Source organism: Bidens hawaiensis, unplaced genomic scaffold (genome assembly GCF_021521415.1).
Source record: "Bidens hawaiensis isolate Kalapana, Puna unplaced genomic scaffold, B.hawaiensis_p1.1 tig00009190_1, whole genome shotgun sequence".
NCBI classification, from domain to species: Eukaryota; Viridiplantae; Streptophyta; class Magnoliopsida; order Asterales; family Asteraceae; genus Bidens; species Bidens hawaiensis.
In genome coordinates, this window is record NW_027491677.1 from 19,366 (window position 1) to 44,379 (window position 25,014).

A 25,014-nucleotide genomic window follows, 5' to 3' on the forward strand; every position below is an offset into this window, starting at 1 on the left:
AAATAGCCTATATAATCACCACTCGTGTAAAATCAAAGATATGCAACCATCATGGCCACCACTATAAACACACCACTGCTAATATTATCAATCTTCTTCATACTCGCTTATATTCCAATCTCATCACTCTCTTGTCCTTTTTATCAAAAGCAAGCACTTCTTCACTTCAATTCCACACTCATCACCACCATCAATTCCACTTCTTTTCAGCCCCTACAACTAAAATCATGGAATCCAACTTCAGATTGTTGCTCCTGGGAGTGTGTTAATTGCGACCCGACAATCAAAACTGTCACCAAGCTCCACCTCGATGGGTTAGTCGTGCCGCTTCCTGATATTGATCCGGCTCCGGTATTTCCGGATATCTTGGCTCCACTTTTTCATATTAGGTCACTCAAACTGCTTGATATCTCCAACAATTATATATATGGAGACATCCCTGAAGATGGGTTTATGAATCTCACCGAACTGTTTCACCTTGATATATATTACAACTATTTCACCGGCTCCATTCCAGCCAACTCTGTTTGTTGACGAATTTACGCTATTTGGACATGAGCTACAATTTGCTCACCGGGAAACTAGGACCCGAACTTGGGTCTTTTCGGAGTTTAGTTACACTGAGGCTAAGTTACAATTACCTCACAGGTTCGATTCCAGCTCAACTATTTGAACTCACATCTCTACGTGTACTTGATCTTGGTTATAATCATCTAGAGGGAGAAATTGGACCTGAACTCGGTTCTCTTCGAAATTTAACAACATTGATGTTAAATGACAATCATTTCCAAGGCCGGGTTCCTTCTCAACTTTTCGAACTCAAATCTTTACAAGTTCTTGATCTAAGTAATAATGCTCTCGAGGGGGATTTAAGCGTTAAAGCTGGTGAGCTTCTAAATCTTGAATCACTTTTTTTGGGTGGCAATTTTCTCTTTGGAAATATTCCGCAAGTGATTGGAAATTTAACCCAGTTGAGAGAATTATCCTTGCAAAATAATCATTTGTCAAGTGGAATCCCATCTTCAGTTGCAAACCATAAGAAACTAGAAACATTGGATTTGTCTGATAATTTGTTCTCTATGCAAATTCCGACCTCCATTGGGACATTACCCAACATTACTGCACTTGATCTCAGTAACAACAAATTTACGGGCACAATCCCATCATCAATGCAGAACATGAGCAAGTTAATAGGTCTTCGGCTCGACAACAACATGCTTGTTGGAAAAATCCCAACTTGGTTATTCAAAATCACAACTCTAAAGGCATTGTTCATTGGTGGAAAAGGAAACGGCTTAATTTGGAATAACGAAGCTAAGATTGTTCCAAACTGTAGTCTATTCTTCCTCTCTATATCTTCTTGTAATATATCCGGTCAAATTCCAGAATGGATATCATCTCAAAAATATATGAAATATCTTGATTTGAGCCGGAATAATATAGAGGGAAGATTCCCAGATTTTCTTGTAAGGCGGAAGCTTGAAATGATATCCCTTTCAGAAAACAAGCTTAGCGGATTAATCCCACCTCTTTTGTTTGAATCTGAGAATTTGTTGCAACTTGATTTGTCCAAGAACAATTTTTATGGGGAGTTACCAAAAAATATAGGCAACACCAAAAGTATTGGTTACCTTTCTTTGTCGGAAAATAATCTTTCAGGACAAGTTCCCATGTCCATATCCAGGGCTGACAGTATACGGAATCTAGACTTGTCCACAAATAGATTTTCCGGCGACACCTTACCTATTTTTGTGGATAAATCCAAATTGGAAACCCTAGATTTGTCCTACAACAATTTCACGGGTAATATCCCCATAAATTTTCCTGTAGGAATAAAAAATCTTTATTTAGGTGGGAATAAGTTTTCTGGCAACTTACCTTGGAATTTAACTCGATTGGTGAATCTGAAACTTCTTGATATTCATGAAGACAATATTACAGGAAATTTACAAGATAACTTCCCTCAAATCCAAACTCTGGAAGCTCTTATCCTAAGAAGCAATTCACTTGAAGGATATATTCCAAGCAATATCTACAACCTCACTTCTCTTAGAATTCTTGATCTCTCCTGGAACAAACTAACCGGAAGTATTCCACCAGAAATTGGAAAACTTCCAAATATGACCAAAAGTCATCTCATTTCTACAACTCCCATGATATAAAGTCATAAAGAAGATTTTGCTGCGACAATGTTTATTTTTGTCATTAATTGTGTCATTTTTCCTTGACATTGTGTCGTTTTTTTTCTTTTTGATATTGTGTTATTACTTATCATTATGTTATATTTTGTTTGGCATTATATTATATTTTACGATTTATTGTGTTTTTTTATTTATATATGTATATTATGGTAATTTTCGCCATTGTACCTTTTTTTCTCTGCATTGTGTCTTTTCGTCGTTTTTATAACGAGAATGACGGGGAAACATTTTAGTTTAATTTTTTCCCTTTTTATTTAAATTTTGAGTTATGTTTTTTTTGTAGTTATTTTTTAGGAATTTTTTATATACAAATATTTCTCACAATTCTTATTATTTTTGTGTCACAGTGTATTTTAACTTTTCCTAAAGCTATGTCCTATAGAATATGGAGTTTTTCCCTCAAATAAGTGTAGATTGAAAAAGTATTTACCTTTTTGAGTACTTTTCTCTATTTACTTTTACATAATATATACTTTTCTTTAATTTTTTTTTACAATCAAAAATAAATTGAAGGAGCACAAAATTCAGTAAAAAAGTGATTTAATCTATTTCTCGTTTACAGAGTAAAATTTTCACATAAAAATCCAGTAAAATTTTGAAAAATTCAGCAAAAAATTTATGTAAATGTAAAAAAAAGAAAAAAAAATCAGCCTATGTGATTTAAATACATACGCTGTTTGTTTTTAACTAACTTTTGAAAAAACTACGTATATACGCATCTTTGTTTTTTTCTTTCTCGACCTTCTAGCATAAACGTACTTTGTGAGTAATTGTGACAAAACCAACCGATATAGATCAACATCATACATGTATTTTATTTTATGGGCTTCAACCGATGTAACTATTAACACAACAAAACTATTATATTCACTTTAAATCTTGATCTAAGTCAAAGTAAACTTGAGTACTCCAAAAAGAAAATCAGAATTGTAATAATAAATTAGATACGTGATATAGAATATTATATTATATTTTTTTAGTGGATTTTATCATTGTCCCACCATTTGCTTGTAAAAAAAAATAGTGTTATCATAATTTATGGTTTACAATATATGAGAGTATCATTCTAAATATCTTTATAGAACGACATATAGATAAACTTGTATGTTTACATTTAAACGAACCGAAAGAAACTTTGTTTGGATTATAAGGTAAACTGATGAATATGAAATATAAGTGATAGCAATGTATTAATCGTCATTAATCAATTGTATAAATTATTATCTTTTAAAAATTGATTTTTTTATCTTTCGGCTGGATGAAAAGAGAGATTGTGTAGATATGTTATGAAGTGTGAACAACAAAAAGCTGAACTAAAGTTTCCACCATCAGTTGACTTGACTTGAAACACGACGACACAATATTTTTATAAGTTTCTCTTATATAGTAATGCTTTTTAAATAATTGTATATTATTCTAGATTAAGAAAACAGAAAGAAAAAAAATCCCACGTCTGGTTCCCTATACTATATAATCACCACGCTGTTGGTACAAATGAATCAAAAACAAAAAAACCACAATGGCCACCACCTTAAATACACCCCTGCTAATCATATCAATCTTGTTCATACTTACTTACATTCCAATCTCATCATTTTCTTGTCCATCCCATCATAAACAAGCACTTCTTCACTTCAAATCCACCCTCACCACCATCATCAATTCTACTTCTTTTTATCCCCTAACACTAAAATCATGGAATGCGACTTCAGATTGTTGTTCCTGGGAGCGTGTTACTTGCACGGGAACGGAAACTGTTACTGAGCTCCACCTGGATGGCTTAGTCGTTCCGCTTCCTTATATTTATTATCCAGCTCCGGTATTTTCCGATATCTTGGCCCGGTTTTTCATATCAGGTCACTTAAGAAAGCTTGATATCTCTCACAATTATTTTCATGGAGAGATTCCTAGATATGGGTTTATGAATCTCACTAATCTGGTTCATCTTGACATGCAAAACAACTGGTTCAACGGCTCCATCACCAGCCAACTATTTTTGTTGACGGATTTACGCTACTTGGACTTGAGCAACAATTGTCTCGAGGGGAAACTAGGACCTGAACTTGGGTCTTTCCGTAGACTGACTACACTGAATTTTAGTCTGAATCATTTCGAGGGTCGAATTCCTTCTCAACTTTTCGATCTCGAATCTCTACGAGTTCTAGATATGAGCTATAATTATCTCGAGGGGAAATTAGAACCCGAATTCGGTTCTTTCAGAAATTTGACTACATTGTGGTTAAATGACAATAGTTTACATGGTCTGACCCCTTGTCAATTTTATGAACTCAAATCCCTTCAAGATCTTGATCTAAGCAATAAAATTCTTGAGTTGGGAACTAAGACCCGAACTAGGGTCATTTGGGAATTTGACAGCCCTAAGGTTAAACAATAATAGTTTCCATGGTCTGATTCCTTCTCAGCTTTTCAAACTCCATTCTCTTCAAGTTCTTGATCTATGTGATAACAATCTCGATGGGAAACTAGGGCCTGAACTCGGGTCTCTTCGGAATTTGACTGAACTATATTTATATAACAATAGTTTCCATGGTCCAATTCCATCTGAACTTTTTGAACTCAAGTCTCTTCAATATCTTGATCTGGGTGAGAATAATCTAGAGGGGGGTTTAAGCCCTGAAGTTGGTAAGCTTCAAAATCTTGAATCACTTTACTTGGCTGCTGATTTTCTTTCTGGTAAAATCCCTGCAGAGATTGGAAACTTAACCAAGTTAAGGGAATTCTCTTCATATAACAATCTTTTCTCAGGTAAGATCCCATCTTCAATTGTGAACCTCAGGAAACTAGAGTGTCTGTACCTGAGCAAGAATGAAATTACTGGACCAATTCCATTAACAATGCAAAACTTGAGCAAGTTAGCAACACTTGGGCTTAATGACAACATGCTCACCGGGGAGATCCCAACCTGGCTATTCAAAATCACAACTCTCAATAATTTGTTCATTGGTGGAAGCGGCTTGATTTGGAATAACGTAGCTACGATTGTTCCAAAGTGTAGTCTATTCATGATCTCTATGTATTCTTGTAATATTTCCGGTAAACTTCCCGAATGGATTTCAACACAAAAAGAATTGCTTTGGCTTGATTTGAGCAAGAACAAACTGGAAGGAAGATTCCCGGATTTTCTCACGGATTTGAACATTGAAAATAAATCTATCAGAAAACAATCTCATTGGGCCAATCCCACCTCGCCTATTTGAAAGTGTGGATATACAAAGTCTTGATTTGTCACAAAACAAATTTAGCGGAGAGTTGCCTGAAAATATAGGCAAAGCTATAAGAATATTTCTTCGCCTGTCAAAAAATATTTTTTCTGGACAAGTTCCATTGTCCATCTCCAATATTTACTTACAAAATATTTCCAATGATGGGTTGATTTACCTAGATTTGGCTAACAACAATTTCTCTGGTCAGTTCCCTGTGTATTTTCCTAAAGGAGTCAAATTCCTTTATCTAGGGGGGAATAAGTTTTTTGGAAATCTTCCTTGGAATTTGACTAAATTGGTCAACCTCAAACTTCTTGATATCCATGATAACAATATTACCGGGAATTTGCATGACACCATTTCACAAATCCCAACTCTTGAAGTTCTTGTGTTAAGAAACAACTCTGTTGAAGGATTTATCCCTAGAAGTATCTCCAACCTCAGTTCTCTTCGAATTCTTGATCTCTCCCATAACCACCTAACCGGAAGTGTTCCAAAAGAATTAGCAGATCTTTTAGGAATGATTGAACCTTTCTACAAATCAGAACCATTGAACGATGCATATTTTAATTATCATTATTCTTGGGGTTTGGACTTGATTGTGAATTGGAAGGGATGTTTTCAAGACTTGGTAGTCCGTAACTATGGCATCCACTCTTTGTTGGATTTGTCATACAACAATATAAATGGTGAAATCCCGTCATCGTTGGGCAGACTCAGCTCCCTAAAACTGCTCAATATATCATACAATAAAATTTTCGGTCATATTCCACTCTCATTTGGTGATCTAGAGAACATTGAAAGCTTGGATTTGTCACACAATGAAATCTCAGGTTCAATTCCTGAATCACTAGTGAAGCTCAAGCAGCTTACAGTTCTAGATGTGAGCAACAACAAGCTGAGAGGTAAGATTCCCGTCGGTGGGCAAATGGACTCTATGGATGAGTTGAATTATTATGAAAACAACATTGGTTTATGTGGTATGCAGATCCGGGTCACATGTCCTCATGATATACAACCAGTAGAAGGAGCAATTAATGACGAAGACGAGAAACAATCATGGTTTTTATGGGAGGGAACTTTTGTCGGTTTTTCGGTTGGGTTCTTCTCATCAATTTTGATTATGCGCTTTCTAGATTTTCGTGGGCTCTTCAACATTTGGTAAAAACTTCTAGTCTCTTCAAATATGATCGGTTCTTAGCAAAATGTACGTTATTATACACTATCAAAATGTAATCATACAACGTTATTATACACTATCAATAAAAGGTTGTAATCGTTCCATAAAATGTACGTACATAATCACTAGTAAAAATTAATATCAAGTTCAAACATTTCTAAACAACTAGAAACTTAATCATTTGTGATCAGCTGATAATCACTCTTTTTGTTATGCATGAAAAACAACATTAAACATCTTTGCAGACAAGGAAACTTCTAAGCATAGTCACATAAATCGCGGTACGCTTCGGTACGAGTACGCGGTTCGGGTACGCGGTTCGCTAGGCTAGACGAATTCGGTACGAAGGGGGTAGGTTCATTTCGGTACGAACCGGTACGGTGTACCATATAGTTCGGTTCGATGCACCAAAATAAAAATCTAGCTATTTATGATTTATATATATTATAAATTTAATTTAATACTTTTTATGTATAAATATATAAGATTAAGGATCAAATGTAAACAAGTGATAATAGAGGGAGTGATGCGGAAACGAAAGCATTCAAATGGCTCATGACACTTTAGTTAATCAAAGACCGTTAACCGAACCATAGGTTCCAAGAACAAAGTTTTTTAATATAAAACTTAATCAAAAACTAATGAAACTAAAGACCTAACAACTTTATTTATAAATAAAAATAAACATTTGGGTCGGGCCGGGCCGGGCCGACTTAATGGACCGGATGCTCCTGCATCATACTCTTCATCTTCGAAAAAACTCGTCCTCGAGTTTTGTTTTTTTGACCGAAGCCGCCTGGGTCAAAAGGAACATCAACCCGCTCTTTATTTGTTAGCACCATGATCCACCCAATCCGTTCAACTTTACGGGTCATCTCACCTGGCTTTAAACTCGTACCACCCCCTAGGTCTTTTGGGTTGTCGGGTCTCTCCACCTCCTTCTCCCCGTCTTCGAAAAAGACTTGTCCTCGAGTCTTGAGAACATCGAAAAGATCGGGTCCTTTTTTTACATGTAGCAACTTGTAAAATAACTTTTTATTCCACGTTTTTCCTCCATAAACATAATGTAAATCACTAGATTGCTCATCCAATAACGAAAAAGTATCATCATTAAAATTTATACCCAACTGAAAATTCGTCATTGTTGCGTCAACATCCGATCCTACCATAACTTCTGGCATGAAGGAGGGGTTACCATGGATTCTGTTTGAGTCCCGCATGCAATAAATGAGTCGTCGTTCCGTATTGCATGACCACCAGCAGCCTCCCTATCAAATTGTATGCAAAACCGTTCTTCAATTCCTTTGATTTTCCGATTAGCATAATCCAAATCTTCAACAAGAGCCACCGGAGAACTACCCCGAATTGTCCCATCGATCTTGGTATAATCAGACATGGACAAAAATACACTCCCATCTTCCTCGTCCTTGTATTTATCAAACATGGGCGGTGATTCATAGATAAAATCTGCAATAGAATGATACTCCTCCTCCCTAAAACACTTGTTTTCATGGAAATCAACACCATCTTCATCAACACTCGGTTCATCTTCCGAGTAATAATGATCTATCGTTTCGTCTTTCGGGTAATAATGAACTATAAGTTCGTCTTCCGGGTAATAATGATCTATCGGTTCGTCTTCCGGGTAATAACGATCTATCGGTTCGTCTTCCGAGTAATAATGATCTATCGGTTCGTAGAACCTGGGTGGATGACGGCCAAACGACTGCTGCTCTCCGTCACCACCTTCGTCCCAGACGACGGTGCTCGACTCGGTTCCTACCTTGCGCATCTCCCGTTTTAACTCGAGATCACGGACTCGCTTTCGGAGCCGTTCGAGATCTTCCGGATTGCGGACTCGTTGTCAAAGTCGTTTGATCTTAAGATCCCGTGGGTTGGAACACACTCCACCGCTGCCTCGGTCGGCGAATCTGCAAATAGGGCGTCGATCTTCTCCCCGAGCACATGAATAGAAAACCCTCCTTTCGTTGCCTCTGTCGGCGATTCTATGAACAAGAAAGTATTCATCTTCATGTCGAGCCATTTGAGAACCAAAGGCTTTGATACCAAATGATGCGAAAACGGAAGCATTCAAATGGCTCATGACACTTTAGTTAATCAAAGACCGTTAACCGAACCATAGGTTCCAAGAACAAAGTTTTTTAATATAGAACTTAATCAAACACTAATGAAACTAAAGACCTAACAACTTTATTTATAAATAAAAATAAACATTGGGTCCGACCGGGCCGACTTAATGGACCGGATGCTCCTGCGTCAGGGCATCAGGGAGTTAGTTATTAGAATACACAAACTAATTTTACATTTTTAATAGTTTTTATGTAAACATTTATAAATTTAAGGGACTAAAATGTTAAGTATGAAAGTGTAGGGAGTTAATCTTAAATTATAACTTTTAAAGCCCTAAATAACAAAGATTGCATTACAGCCGCTCTGTTTCTTCTCCATCTTCCTCATCTATCTCTTCTTATTCTTTCAATTCAGTTTAATCGCGAATTCTTAATCAGTAAAAGTGATGGACCAGCATCAATTGAATCGCGATTTAGGTTGTTAGGGATCGAAACGTACCGGAATTTGAAGTCGCGAATTCTCCAGAGACCGGAACGCCGGCGAATTGCGATTGGGTACACAACGTACCAATACGAAAATCGTGGGTCTGTGAGCGATTTATGTAACTATGCTTCTAAGTAAATGTGAATCAAAGTGCATATCAGAAACATTAGTACATTAGCACTTTGTGAATGACATAAAAAATCAAAATGTATATAATTAAGTATCGATCAAATTCAAAATTTCAAAAGAAGCAGTGCCATTTTGCTTTGAAGTTGATGTCTGCCACGTCCTCTAAAAGTAAAATTTTGATAAGAAATAAATAGAGATGCGCTTTTGTTTTAATAAAGAAGAAAACTCGATCAAGAATTATGATTAACAAATATTATAAAGATATTTAACAATAAAACCTAATATTTGATAAATGACAAAATTTATGGTCAAAATTATGATTCTTAGTTCAAAAAACTTTAGGAACAAGCAATTTTTTATAACAAAATATGATCTAGCCTAATTATCATTATACATACGTAACAAAAATATGTGACCGTTAGAGGGTTCTAGTCTTGTATAATAGTGTTCGTTATAAGATCAAACTTTTTAACTCGTTAAATTATAAGCATAAAAATACTTCAGACCCGTAAATGAAAGTCTCCAAATACTAATCAATAATCTAGAATTCTAGTTATCTGGCAATGAGATTTCTAAAACGAAAAGGTGGAAAAGAAGTAATGCTTAAACAGAAAACACATAATTGCAGTGGATAGAGGTTAAAACTGGTAAAAATAGAATTTGCAAACTAGTACTTAAGAGGAGTGATAAAACATAAAACCTTCTAAGTAAAAGTATACAATAACAAAGATAAAGAATATTAGTAGTAAATTAGGCACTTTGTCAATGACATCAAAAAGTCCAAATGTATGTAATAATTTAATTACCATATTCCAATTCCAGATATGCAGCAGATAAACAAAAGTGTAGTTATGCAATGAAAAATGAAAAAGAGAAACAGAAAATAACTTACAATTTGTTGTTTGAGGTTTCTCTGTTGGTTCAGGCCCGGTTACGCACACACACTAAACACAATTGATTTCGAAGGTCATCTCATTTTCATGTACAAAACTCTTGGTACGTTATGTTGCGCTAGGATCATTTATAGGATCATTTCGGATGAACAAGAGAATCTGCACATAATTTGTTCAGGGAATAAATGTGTGAAAACAGGGAGCGATATACACAAAACAACACTATTGTCACTTCCAAATGTCGGTGCATATAAGGGTATTTATACCTTTGGATTTTACAGTTACTAAACCGCTTTTAACTAGATGGGTATCCAATGTGAAACATCGGGTCCTAAATCCACGCTTTGACTTTTACACAACGCTTTGACTTTTACATACAACCTATTTTGGCTCTTTAATTTACTTTTGACTTCTTGATTAATTCCAAGTGCAACACGTTTATATATTAGTGTTTTTTTTTTAATTTCAAAGTTTGGTTATTTTTAATATTTTATAGAAACATCCAAACGATTTACAATGAAGTGGCAGGTAAGCGGGCAACAAGCTGCGCCGCAACCCCCTTTTGGATAGCAAACTCAATCCGACTAAGTGAACTCTAGTGTTCAAGTTAAATGATCAGTTCACATAATCAAGTGATAATCGAGCCGGATAAAAAGGACATACCAAGAATTGCATTGGCCAAATAACTTAAAAATAAAGTTGCAATGGAGAGTCCCATGCATTTCCCAAAGGCAAACCACGCAACATCAAGATCACAAACACCCTATCAACCTCAAAGGACATAACATATTGCAGCGGGTATCACTGGCAAGACCCAAATTTCGTTGCGAGAGGGGGATTCGGGTCGAGACATTTGTATTATAAAAGCACTTATAAATTAAGTTACAGGACTATCTAACAATCAGATTTCTAATGGAAAATATGTACTGACTGAACAAAGAGCAGTGAACAAGGAAGCAGTGTACTAGGATTAATTTTCAATTTTATGAAACTTTGACTGAATTTAAAAACAATGAAGCTTTGACTAAATTTAAATACCCAATAATTAAGTTAATAATTATTCATTTTATTAGAGAACTAGTTCTACACTTGTACCATATAATAGACAAATGAACAAGGTCTGATGTACCCCAATTCTTTTTGGAAGTAAAAAACATAAGGAAATAGTAATTCAAAAGATATTATTAAAATATAAAATCATTAGTCTAACAATCAAAACTACTGATTTGAACCACGTACATATTCCCGTATGGAGAAAAAAAAGAAAAATAGTAAAACCAAATCAAATTTGTTTACTCTTATTTTCATAGAATATTTCAGATAACAACATTGATATTTTCATAAAGCAACACAAACGTTGTTATCAATTAATTACTTAAGGTCTGATCTCATGAGACGTGTCATAGAGGCTGTTGAGTAAATCCTAGTGCTTTGAAAAGAAAATTCAAATATGTATGAAATTAATAAGGGGTTGATCCATGAGTTAGCGGACTATAATTAAAACCAATTGAAAAGAGACAAGCGAGGTTGAAAATGTCTAATTTAAACAGGACATAACTTGCATAACACTTTGAGTTTTGGTACCCGTAAGGCCAACTATAATGGGACGAGAAATGGGGCGAATTTGAGGAGGAACACCCCCTCCCCCCCCCCCCCCCCGATTTTGGGGCAATAAGGGGCGGGGACTAATTGTCGGCGTGGAAGAAGAAAAAAATATTATTATTTTATTAATATGTGTGTGTTATGTATATACATATATATATTATTGTAGCCCCTACACCATTACACCCTAAAAACAAATTCTCACCCCTTTGCTGACTGGGCGCCACACGGCGCAAAACGCCCCAATTTGTAGCCCTTTCACTACGCATAGCCTAATTGACGAAATGCCTCAATTGTCACTCTGTTAGACTTTAGAGCTCACCTTTTAAATTAAAGACTTTTCCTAAAATTTAGTATTTATATTTTTCAAAAACACGTGAACCTTAATTTTTTTTGAATAATTTAAATGATTATTTAGAAAGTTAATCTAGTAACTAGTCTATTAATTTCAGTTATTAAAATTTGGCTTGATGTGCTGTATTAGTTAATCTAAGTTAGTTACATAAATACTCTATTGGTTTGGCTTATGTCATACCTTTGTTGTATAACTTTCAAAATATGAGTAAACTTTTTTGGTTTAAAAATCGAAACCAATTTTTACTAAAAATCGAAACCAATTTTTACTATTGTTTTTCACGTCAATAAATTAAATCGTTTGAACATTTTAAAAAGATAATTTTATATAACAAGAAAACCAAGTATGCTTCTTGACTTGTTAACGATAACCCAAAAGAATCCCCATTGTTGCTTCTTAGTCGAACAAAAGAAAAGAAACAGAGGACAAACTTTTGTTGGGCTGCACACAATATTAAATGGCAAACACAACTGAACTTTTTTGACAAATAAAAGACTTCAATGTTTTTATTAAGAAAAAACGACTAACGAAAAACTTTATATTCCTGTGTGAACCAAAGGTTTATATAGCACCCTTAATTCGAGCCAAACTCGTATTCAAACTCACAGTTTGATACTAACACAAATACAATTTATGATAAGACTAACTTAAGTAAAATAAGACTAACTTATTAATAAATAATAAACTAATTATTATTTAAAATCTCCTCCAAGCCATCACATGAGATTTACCGAACCGCCCTTATATATCGTCTCATTTAACACATATCACATACATGTTAGTTCTCAAAGTTGGGCCCCAAACCATTAACTTTTGACAAATCAGGACCATTTGTGTAATTAAATCTTAACTTTAAAGAAAAACATATTGGGTGATATAATATTAATACTAGTTTTAATTTGCCCTTAGATAGAAGTAATGTACAATGTCCCACTACAACAGCGGGGCGTAAAATATATGAATTATTTTCAATGTTAGTTTTTACAAGTTAACCACATGAAATTTATGTGAAAGCTAACCGGTTTTGTTACACCTGATTAAGTAGCATACGATAATTGTCTCCTTTTACTTAAGAATAATATCACCGGTCAAATTCAGATAATATATTACTCCATCTATTAATGAAAATTGCATAGTTTGTTTTTTTACTTCTCTTGTATTTAAAAACACAAAATTTTTATGTATTTTGAGTAATCAGTATTTAGTTAATAACTCATCATGTAAATAGCTGATCGCACATGGCTATGACAAGCAACTCAATATCTATACTCTCAAATAAAAAGCTACAAGTTTTGCCACTTGTCACTCTCACATTAAACCTCACATTTTTTAACAAATTTATAATAGTGAAATAATAGTTACCATTCTTAAAATTTACGTTTCAAAATTTGTTACTCTAATATTTACTTCCTATTTTTTCAAAAAATTGACATTTATAATCTCTTACTTTAGAATTGTTTTAAAGACTATTGTACAACGACTGTATTAATAGTGTTTAACGGGTTTATTATTTCTTGTATATTGATTATTTATTAAATATTGTATTTTCAAGAACTACGGGTGTAATACACGAGCCTCAATCTAGTGGCTTAATAAAACTGTGAAGTATATACAACCAAAATTGCTAAATATACAACCGAGAAACTGTCAAACTGAACTAGGATGAAACCCATTTAGTAAGTTGAGTTTTATTTTACCTAAGTGGTGTAGGTAGGAAATAATTTTTCAAATAGGTGTAGCTGAAAACTTATTTACTAAAATAGATATTTATTAAAAAATTAGAAAACCTTTAACATCTCTCCAAATATAATTGGATGAAATAATTATTTGATTTGTTACATCTATAATTATTTACGTAATGTAAATAATTATAAAGCCAAGGGCATTTACTCATTTAGAAATCTATTATATTATAAATTGAATGTGGCTCAATGGTAGAGCACTCACTTTACAAGTGAGAGGTAAGGGGTTCAAACTTCACTATCACCAATTTATATGGGAGATATGAGAGATGACCTGGCTTGCCAGGGTTCGAGTCATGATCTCACCCGGTTTTACCGGCTCCTCGTTGTCGTGCCATTTGGCGGGCGTGGGGTAGGGTTTTATCCGGTGAATCCCTCAATAGGTGGACCGCTAGGGGCTCTGTCCGTCCGGACTAGTGGCTAGCATGGTCGTCTCTAAAAATGCTAAAAAAATTTAGGGCCTAGGGCGCGGATGGAACCGGGCCTAAAACAAGTTTTCTCCTCCCAATTATTCCATTAATGTGTATTAGAAATGATAATAAACTTATATATAAATGTTACAATGTAAACGGATTTAATTTCGATATTAGAGTAATAATCAATTAAATTAAAGTTTATGAATTACTCCATAATGCAAAAAGGGTATAATTCCATTCTATAGTAAAGGTTAATCTACTCATAAGAAAAGTTTAAAAGATAAATAATAATAATAATAATAATAATAATAATAAAACAACTATTTGAATAGGGTGACTATAATAGGACTGCATCACTTGCCTTTCTCTTTTAACAAGTCAGCTTTTAGGTATTTTTTAAGCCTATTGATTAAATGTCAACATTTATTTTAAAGTCTTTTATCTATCTTCTTTCCTGATTATCTTTCTCTTAGAAAACACAATTCTATTCTCCATTACAGAGCAAGGTCGATCGCCGGAAAACCTCATTTTCTTTTCTCTCTACTCTTTTCTTCTCTATCTTCACTTTAACAATCAGCCATATGGAAGGTAGTTCATACGGTCAAGTTAAAAAATATAATATTTATAAAAAACCTTGGGCCCATGGAGGGAGTGGACCTGGGGCCGTCGCCCTCCTCGCCCTCCTCTCCGGCCGGCACTGGTGGCCGGCTCAGGTTACCTTTAGACAATGGGGGTCGCGTACAGAGTACCCGGCGTTACTTAGTTGGTCGTTCAAAAAAAAAGAAATCTATTATATTTACAGAAATAGGATTATGTTTATACATATAGCGAGAAAAAGGACCAGAATCTACTATCTTTAGATCATTTCTTCTTGTTACTTATTTTTGGTGGGTTTTTGGATTTTTCAACCCTTGAACCCCTTTATGATTTCTACTTTTTGGTTATTCGAAAAGGTTTTCTTGCTTTCTTATGGTTGTTGGATTTCACGTCCATTTCGTTGGCAGAACTTTTCATATCGATTAGTCCTTGTTCTTGTACTGGGTGCGGCTTTAGAACGCGACCGATTAAACTGACTGCTCATTTCTTCCCTGTTGTCTATGCCAGTTCTTGCAATGTCTTGCAAGGTGAGAAGGGTTACCACAAACGAAACAACATTTTCTCCTAGAGAATTTATATAACTCATCAGAACTATGATATGATTGCAATAGTGGGAAAGGTGATGCTTGGAAATAAACATGACCATAAAATCCATCTGGTCTGTAAACTCTATCATCAAAAGCATTTGTGTAACAAGAATCAACAAAATTTTGTTGATGAGGACTATAGTAGTTATTGTCAAAATAGTTGTATGATTGAGGATTCTTAAATGATTGGTTTTCTGAGAAAATAAGTTTTTGTATGGTGGAATATATTTACTTGAGGTACTTCCCTTTCCATTTTCAAAAACATTTCTTTTGTATATAGTCACCTTAACTTTACAACTTGTTGATGAACACCTAGCCATGTTCACTTCATAGACTCTACTCTAATTAACATCATTTTTAACCACAATCACTATCTGAAACAAAATCATCATTTTCATTTAAAACATTCTGAGAAGTGTCAACATCAACACTCTTGCAAATTACATTATCATTCAAAGATGATACCAAAATACTTTTTATGGATTCATATGTGTCATTATTACAATTATTACAGACAGAGTTGACAAATGATTGTTTTAGATTCACACTGGAATTAAAAAGTGAATTTGAAACGCTTTTCTTTCGACAACTCATGTTCTTTTTCACACACCAACTTTCTTCTACATAACGTGCTGAACAAAATAAATCACCATTAGAACTAGCTAATATAGGGATGGGATCAACAGTTTTGTAGATCCTAAGAGCGAATCAAATAACAAAGTTCTTGAATCAATCTCACTTACTTGCTAGCGGAAATCACTAGTAAACAACCGAAATCTCGGATCTTGTTGGTGTTTGTTATTACCCGAAAAGGAAAATAAAGAGGGAGTTGAGAGAGAGTTGGTAGAAAAGATAAGGTTGTGAATTTGCAAAAAAGTTAGTGAGTGCATTGGCATGTTTTTCTATTTATAGGAAAGCATGTCACGCCTCTTTTTTTATTATTAACGGCCCATTGAGCTTTATTTACATGGTCTCGGACTCAAACATACATAAAACAAAAGGCTAACATGATACATTAAGAATAAAGCAAACAAATACAAAAGACTAAATTACAAAACGGGACCTTACAAAAATAAGATAAAAGTAACTGAAAAGATATTTTTATAATAATCAGTCTAACAAGTGATCTGGATCACATACTGGGATTAAAACCAAACAAATGATTATGAACCATAAACATGGAGAAAAAAATAGACTAATACAACTTGCACATAAATAAAACAAAATCAAACTTGTAATTTACCCTTATTTTTGTAGAAGAGTTCAGATAACTACATTAATATTACTATCAATCTAGTAAAGCAACACAAGTGTTGATATCAATTACTCAAGGTCTCGATCTTATGTGCCGTGTCATGGAGGCCAAGCAAACCCTAGGGCTTTCGAAAGATACTAAAATTTATATACAAATTAATTAATATAAAAACGATAGGGGAAAATTAACGTACAAATGAAATTAACGTGTTAATTGTGAAAATCAAGTAAGGTAATTATATATACAGGTATAGTAATTGTATAATTACATCATTGAGTAATTATGCAATTAACGAGCTAATTGTGATAATTAAGTAGAGTAATTTAATTATATACACAAGTAGAGTAATTGTATAATTACATCATTGAGTAATTATGCAATTAATCAACGATTTATACAATTAACACGTTAATTTCATTTGTATTTGATTAAAACATAAAAAATGGTAGGGAGTTGATCCATAAAGTAGCAGACTATTATTTAAATTAATTAAAAATAGAAAAGAAAATGTCAAATCTAAATAAGGCATAACTTCGGACTGTCAGACTTTAGAGCCTTATATTTAGACCACCCGTAACGGCAAAGTTGTGGAGGCGTTATGTGCTAAAACGCCGAGGGCACCCCCCCCCCCCCCGGCATTATAGCTTTTTTTTGTGCGTTTTGTACATAACGCAGGTTATAGGCAAAAAAATAGTAATAAAATAATGGAGTGTGAGGCATCATGGAGGCTTTATGACTACACTTTATTTTTGTATAAAACCATAACTTTAACTAGGCGCCACGTGTCGCATAATGCCTGGATGTGAGGCTTTATGACTACTCATTGTCTTATAGTAAAAATTTTCCTCAACTTTAGCAATTTAATTTTTTTTAAACGCTTGAACGACCTTTGATATGAGTAGTTTACACGATTTTTGAACATTAATCCTATAGCTGGTCAATTTTTTTTTTGGTTTTAATGAAAAGTAAGCTACATTAACAAACAAGAACGACATAACACTACAGGGAGAGGTAAGACACCTCTACCGAGCATAGAGGCGCCACCACCAAGAACAAAATGCATTACATGATAGCAGACATACCCCCCCCCCCCCCAACCCAACCCAAATTCCCCGCAAACAACCTTGATCTATTTTTAATCCATAATTAGTTGAACGACTTTTTATGTCCCAAACGTTTACCTAGATTTTAACCTCTATATCCTTGTGGAGCCTTTCATTTCTAACTTTTCATATTCTTCTGCTTGCTATCGTCAATATACAATGAACAATCGATATTTCTTTATCCTTTAACTTCACTGACATATGAAATTTGAAAACATCCTTGGTGAAGAAGGGTAAAAATCGGAGAAACCTTACACCACACCCCAATATGATGCCTGACTAGTCGAGACCAGACCAGACTGCCGGTGAGGATATGCTCAATAGAATCAGAACTGGAGTTGCAAAGCATGCAATTCAAATAAGCCACCTCTATATTTATCTTAGAAAGGGCTTCAAAGGCGGTAGGTAACTTGTTCAAAACGGCTTTCTAGGCAAAAATGTTACATTTGAGCGGGACCCATTTACACGAATTAAAAACCTAGCCCTCTATATTGATGGGGCTAAGAGTCAAATCCTTTTTGGCTGTAGAGTACAATGAGAAATCATCAAAAGGATCCCCCAACCATCTCGAGCTATATATCTTCCCTCTTATTCCATCTAATAGAAGAGATCACCTTGAACATCAATCCACTATGATAAAACCTCCTAATTGAGTCAGGCTTCGAACCTGAGTTTCAAGAATTTCTAAGCCTAGCTTGACCATCATTTCATTCCATAAGTAAACGGAAATAGAAAGCCTTTGGGATTATCTAAAGGAAATATTAAGTTTGAATACTTGTCAATCAAGCGTAACAACACAAGTGTTATTGTTAGTTATTACATCGACCTCTTGTGATCGATATAATGTCTCATAGTTAATGTTGAATCGGATACTTTAGAAAGAATATTCAAAACTGTATTGGAATTCAGAAATAAGGTATTTAACTAATATTGTTACATGCACAATATTTGAAGGTATTAAAATTCGTATAAATACAAATATGACGTTAGATGTTAATACATTAATTTTAAGAAAAACATATCTGGTTATTTAAAAATACCCATTTTGATTCACCATTAGGGATAGGCAAAAAAAAAATACATTTTGAAAGTTAATTAGAATTTAGAGCCCATGGAAACGAGTGAAAGTTAAACCAATTTTGTTACACTTGATTAATGATCAAGTAGCAATGTTGCATACAAAGATAGTCTCCTTTTAGCTTCAGATAAACTCATCACTCGAATTAAAACAAATATTACTCTTACTAATATTAAAAGTTACAATAGTTTCTTTTATTATTTTGATTATTATTCTAGTAATCCATGATGGAAAATTGAACTGATCACGTATATATGGCTATGAAAAGCTACTAAATATGGTGTAATAAAAATATGTTACTTGTACCTAGTGCAAGAATAAGTGTACATTATTCCAATCTAGTGATTAAGAAAGAAAAGTAACGCTACATGATCTCATTCTCTATATAATGACCGTTGCTAATGCAAATGAATCAAACACAAACCAGTGAAACCACCATGGCCACCAACATAAGCACACCACTGCTAATATTATTATTCCTCTTCATACTCACTTGTATTCCAATTCCATCACTCTCTTGTCCATCCCTAAAAAACAAGCACTTCTTCAATTCAAATCCACCCTCATCGCCACCATCAATTCTACTTCTTTTCAGCCCATAGAACTAAAATCATGGAGTCTAACTTCCGATTGTTGCTCTTGGGAGCGTGTTCTGTGCGCCACAACCAAAACTGTCACCGAGCTCGATCTTGATGGCTTGGTCGTTCCGCTTCATGATATTAATCCCGCTCCTGTGTTTTCCAATATATTGGCTCCACTTTTTCATATCAGGTCACTTGAATTTCTTGATATCTCGTACAATTATCTGCACGGAGAGATCCCTGGAGATGGGTTTGTGAATCTCACCAATCTGGTTCATCTTGACATGCAAGACAACCGGTTCAACGGTTCCATTCCCGGCCAAATTTCTTTGTTGACGAATTTACGCTACTTGGACTTGAGCAACAATACGATTGAGGGGGGACTAGGACCTGAACTTGGGTCTCTCCGAAGATTGACTACACTATGTTTAGGTGGGAATCGTTTTAAGGGTCGGATTCCTTCTCAACTTTTCCATCTCAAATCTCTACGAGTTCTGGATCTGAGTTCTAATTATCTTGAGGGGAAACTAGGACCTGAATTTGGGTCTTTTGGAAATTTGACTACACTTTTGTTAAATGAAAATAGTTTCCATGGTATAATTCCACCTCAATTTTATGAACTCAAATATCTTGAAGATCTTGATTGTAGTTACAATAATCTTGAGGGAGAACTAAGACCCGAATTAGGGTCTTTTGGGAATTTGACAACACTACAGTTAAATACGAATCGTTTCCATGGCCCGATTCCTCCCCAGATTTTTGATCTCTGGTCTCTTAAAATTCTTGATCTAAGTGATAATAATCTCACAGGGGTTTTAAGCTATGAGGTTGTTAAGCTTCAAAATCTTGAAGCGCTATTGTTGAAGGCGGATTTTCTTTCAGGAAATATCCCAGAAGAGATTGGACGTTTAACCAAGTTAAGGGCAGTCTCCTTGCAAAAGAATCATTTCACTGGTGGAATCCCATCATCAATTGTAAACCTCAAGAAACTAGAGACACTGGATTTGTCTGAAAATTCTTTCTCAATGCAAATTCCAAACTTCATAGGAAGACTACACAATATCACTGCAATTGACCTGAGCAAGAACAAGTTTACAGGCCCAATACCATTATCGATACAAAACTTGAGCAACTTAGAGGTACTTAGGCTCAACGACAATAGGCTCATGGGAGAAATTCCAACTTGGTTATTCAACACCACAACTCTGATTTCATTGTTCATTGGTGGAAAAGAAGACAGCTTGACCTGGAATAACAAAGCTAAGATCATTCCAAGATGGAGTCTAACAGAGATGTCTTTGACTTATTGTGGAATTTCAGGTCAAATTCCAAAGTGGATTTCATCACATAAAGAACTGCATTATCTTGAATTGAGTGGGAATAAACTCGAGGGAAGATTCCCAAATTGGCTCGCTGAGATGAACATTGAAGTAGTATTCATGTCTGGTAACAACCTTAGTGGATCAATCCCTTCACTGCTATTTGAATACACGAATTTATTCTATCTTGATTTGTCCCAGAACAACTTTTGTGGTAAGTTACCAGAAAATATAGGCAATGCCAAAAGGATACATGTTCTTATTTTGTCAGAAAATAAATTTTCAGGACAGATACCAATGTCCATCTCCAGAATTGACACTCTAGAGTATCTAGATTTGTCCAAAAACAAGTTATCTGGTGTCAGTTGTCCTGTATGGGGAGATAAATCTTGTTTGGCTACGCTAGATTTATCAGACAACAATTTCTCAGGTAAGATCCCCACAAACTTTCCGAAAGTAATCCAATATCTTTATTTTGGCGGGAATAATTTCTCTGGAAATCTGCCATGGAATTTGACTAAATTGGTCAACCTAATATTTCTTGATATTCATGATAACATGATTACTGGAAATTTACATGATTCTCTCCCTCAAATCCCAACTCTAGAAATTCTTGTCCTAAGAAACAATTCTCTTGAAGGATATATTCAAAGCAATATCTCCAGCCTCACTTCTCTTCGAATTCTTGATGTCTCCAATAACAACCTAAGCGGAGGTATTCCAAGAGAGATAGCAAGCCTTTCAAGAATGATCGAGACTCTGAACGTGCCAAAAGAATTTCCAGTTTCCCATTCCATTATGATTTCCACTTTCGGACGTGAGAGTCGAGACTTAATTGTGAATTGGAAGAAATCTTTTCAAGGCCTAGCATCCCATAACCTTGAAACCTACGTTTTGTTAGATTTGTCAAACAACAAAATATCAGGTGAAATCCCGTCATCGTTGGGCAATCTTAAAGCCTTGAAACTGCTCAACATTTCACACAGCAAGATCTCAAGGCATATTCCAATGTCTTTTGGAGATCTACAGAACATAGAAAGCTTGGATTTGTCACACAATGAAATATCAGGTTCAATTCCTCAATCACTAGTGAAACTCAGCCAGCTTACGGTTCTAGATGTGAGCAACAACAGGCTTACAGGTAAGATTCCTGTTGGTGGACAAATGGACACTATGACTGGTTTTGAAAACAACACCGTTTATGTGGTATGCAGATTAGGGTCACTTGTCCCGGTGATATACGACCAGTGGAAGGAACATATGATGAAGACGAGAAACAATCATGGTTTCTATGGAAGGGAGCTTGGGTTGGTTTCCCGATTGGGTTCTTCTCATCAACCTTTATGATGGGCTACATTTTGGATTTTCTTCGGCTCTTTAAAATTTGTTAAAAACTTCTAGTCTCTTCAATGATCAATTCTTCCCAAATCGTTTTCTAAAAGAAATAACTTTATTGTTCCTACAATATAAGGTCTTTACTTTTGATCTCCTACAATGTTATTATATATATGTTATCAATAAAAATTTGTAATAATTTCATATAGTATAAACTAATTACTAGTTATGATGAATATTAAGTTCGAACATACTAGAAAAATGGGCATTTGCAACAGTCATTTCGGCCGCAAATCAGTCGCAAATGCTCTTTTGCAACCGTTTGCGACCAATTACGTCGATCGATTAAACCTTGGTTTGTAATTATTTTGCGACCATTTTTGGCAACCGAAAAAATTGTCCCAACTGATTTCGCGACTGTTGCTTTGGTTGCATTTTTATTGACCATTTTTGCAACTGATTTTGTGACCGAAGTTTTAGCAACTGACATTGTGACCGAATTTTTTTATGACCGATTTTGCAACCGAATTGTTAGCAACCGAAATTGCAACCCGACGTTTTCATGACAAATTTTGCAACCGAATTGTTAGCAACCAAAATTGCAACCGAACCTTTTCGTGACCAATTTCCTGACTGAATTTCCTAGCAACCAAAATTGCAGTTGAAACCTACAACCGATTTTGTGACCGAATATTTTACCACCACATGATGTGGTTAAAACTTGCGACCGGCTTTGTAACCGCCATTTAGGTTGCAAAAGCATTCTACAAAATTAAACTGAATTTCTATAAATATTAATGCCATAATCAACTAGTTCAAAATTCACAAAGCTGAACTGATTTACAAAACTAACAATTCATTCAATACTAAACGTATCCAAATATAAGTACGATAAAAAATACCAAACATAGGTACATTAACAAATATCCGGATTAACCGTGTCTACTTGAAGATCACTTACTTAATTGATTAAAGATATTTTTTGTTCGTTCTTCAAATGGAAATGAACTTGCTCTTTCATTTCTTTGTTTGCTTGTAAAAAATCATTTCAGCATTTGCCTCCCTAATGTCCTCACTACTTCCATCTGATAAGTCTCTCCACTCTTTCTTTTTCTTTTGTCTAGTAAATAATTCTCACTTGTTGCAACAATGCAGTCATGTTATATTCTCACCTGTAAGTTATAGCACATTAAAATCAAATAATACTCGTTATGAGTCTATGACCAATTAGAGTCAAATATAACTCAGTTATAACTATTATGAACTATTAAAAAACAATAAACACCAAAGATACATATTGATACATATTGGCTCTCAAATATCAACAATCATAACCCATATAACCTAATAAAACCAAATACTACATTTTTATGTTTCTTATGGCCCAGTAAAAACAAATGAAAGAAATTTACACCTATTGAGACACATTAAAAAATAATAATCAGCTAATAGAAGCATAGGCCCTAAAACCAACTATAACTCTATGTATAATCACAGGATTCAGACATGTCATTCAGTATAATCATAGGATACAGAATATGTTCTATTAAAATCTTTTATAGCACGTTAAACCAAATAAAATTTGCTATAGCCATTACACCAAAACTTTTAGAAGTATAACAAAAAAAAAGAGGAAAACACAGAAAATACCTTGATGGTTCCATAACAGGAGAACAGGCTTATAATATTTTGCAATTTTCAAACTCCGTTGTGACCAATTCTACAATATATAACTTCATATGCACAATATAAAACTGGTAATTATCAACATTCTATCTCACTCCTGCCATCACCTTTACACAATATCTTCATTTTCACTTCTTTTTTCTCCCAACTCATAGGCTCTGCAGTGCAATTATAGTCAACAACATTTAGGTACTGCATTAATATAAATGTGTTGGACAAAACTATTAACTATGCATTTGATTGCCTTGAAAATCAATCAAAACCAACTTAATTTTTGTTAAACAATGTTCTCTTCAACACTTAAAAGAAAATTGTTGTAGGCATATACAGTTCTTAGTTAGACAATACGCAATGGTCATTCTGCACAAGAAAGAAAATTATATATGCGCCGAATAGATCATGTCATTTGATTTATAACTAAACGCATTTTGTGAACAAATAATATTGCTTTCAAAAGATGTCATGACTCATGAATTAGATGACAATTTACCAGCTGCCATCTATTATAAGCCCACATGATAAGGGTTTTCTCTTAAAATTCCCAATAATAGATCTCACATAAATATTAAGATAATTATGTAATCCATAATGTAGAAAGCATTCCCTTGAACTTGTTACAACAAAGATGCCAGTTACGAATACACCATTCAATCGATTTTCATTTGTTTTACATGTATCAAGAGACATATGCCCCTCCCCTAGACCCTCTATCTTATGGAATAGAGGAAACGTCTATCTTTATCTCCCCCTCCCTAGACCCTACTCTATATTTGGAAAAATTTTACTGGTACGTTTGTTTGTTTATTATAGATGACAAAGAATAGAAAATAGAACAGGAAAGTAGTTATCAAGGGTTAAAACAATGACAGCCGTATAATATTGATTTCACAGCTAGCAAACATAACAAATATGTTTGACATTAATCCCTCCCGAGTAAACTATGTAATTAGATGGGTTTGAATTGTAATACATTACAATATTAGCGGAAGACGTTATTATCAATAGCATCATTAATGAATTCGTGTTGTTCATGTTGAATGTGTGTGTAAACAAAGTATGCAATCAAATTCTTGTATGAACGAATGGATATTTTATTCAATATCTCGGTAAAACATAAAGATCAATAATTCATCGCCTCACATATTGGGCTTCAAAAG

The 25,014-nt window shown here is 34.4% G+C and overlaps 2 pseudogenes; both read left to right on the forward strand.

Moving 5' to 3' along the window:
* Positions 1–3,463: 3,463 nt before the first annotated feature.
* LOC143531520 (uncharacterized) lies at positions 3,464–6,603 on the forward strand (annotated as a pseudogene).
* A 12,633-nt stretch (positions 6,604–19,236) lies between these two features.
* Positions 19,237–22,314, forward strand: LOC143531467 (uncharacterized; annotated as a pseudogene).
* Positions 22,315–25,014: the final 2,700 nt, after the last annotated feature.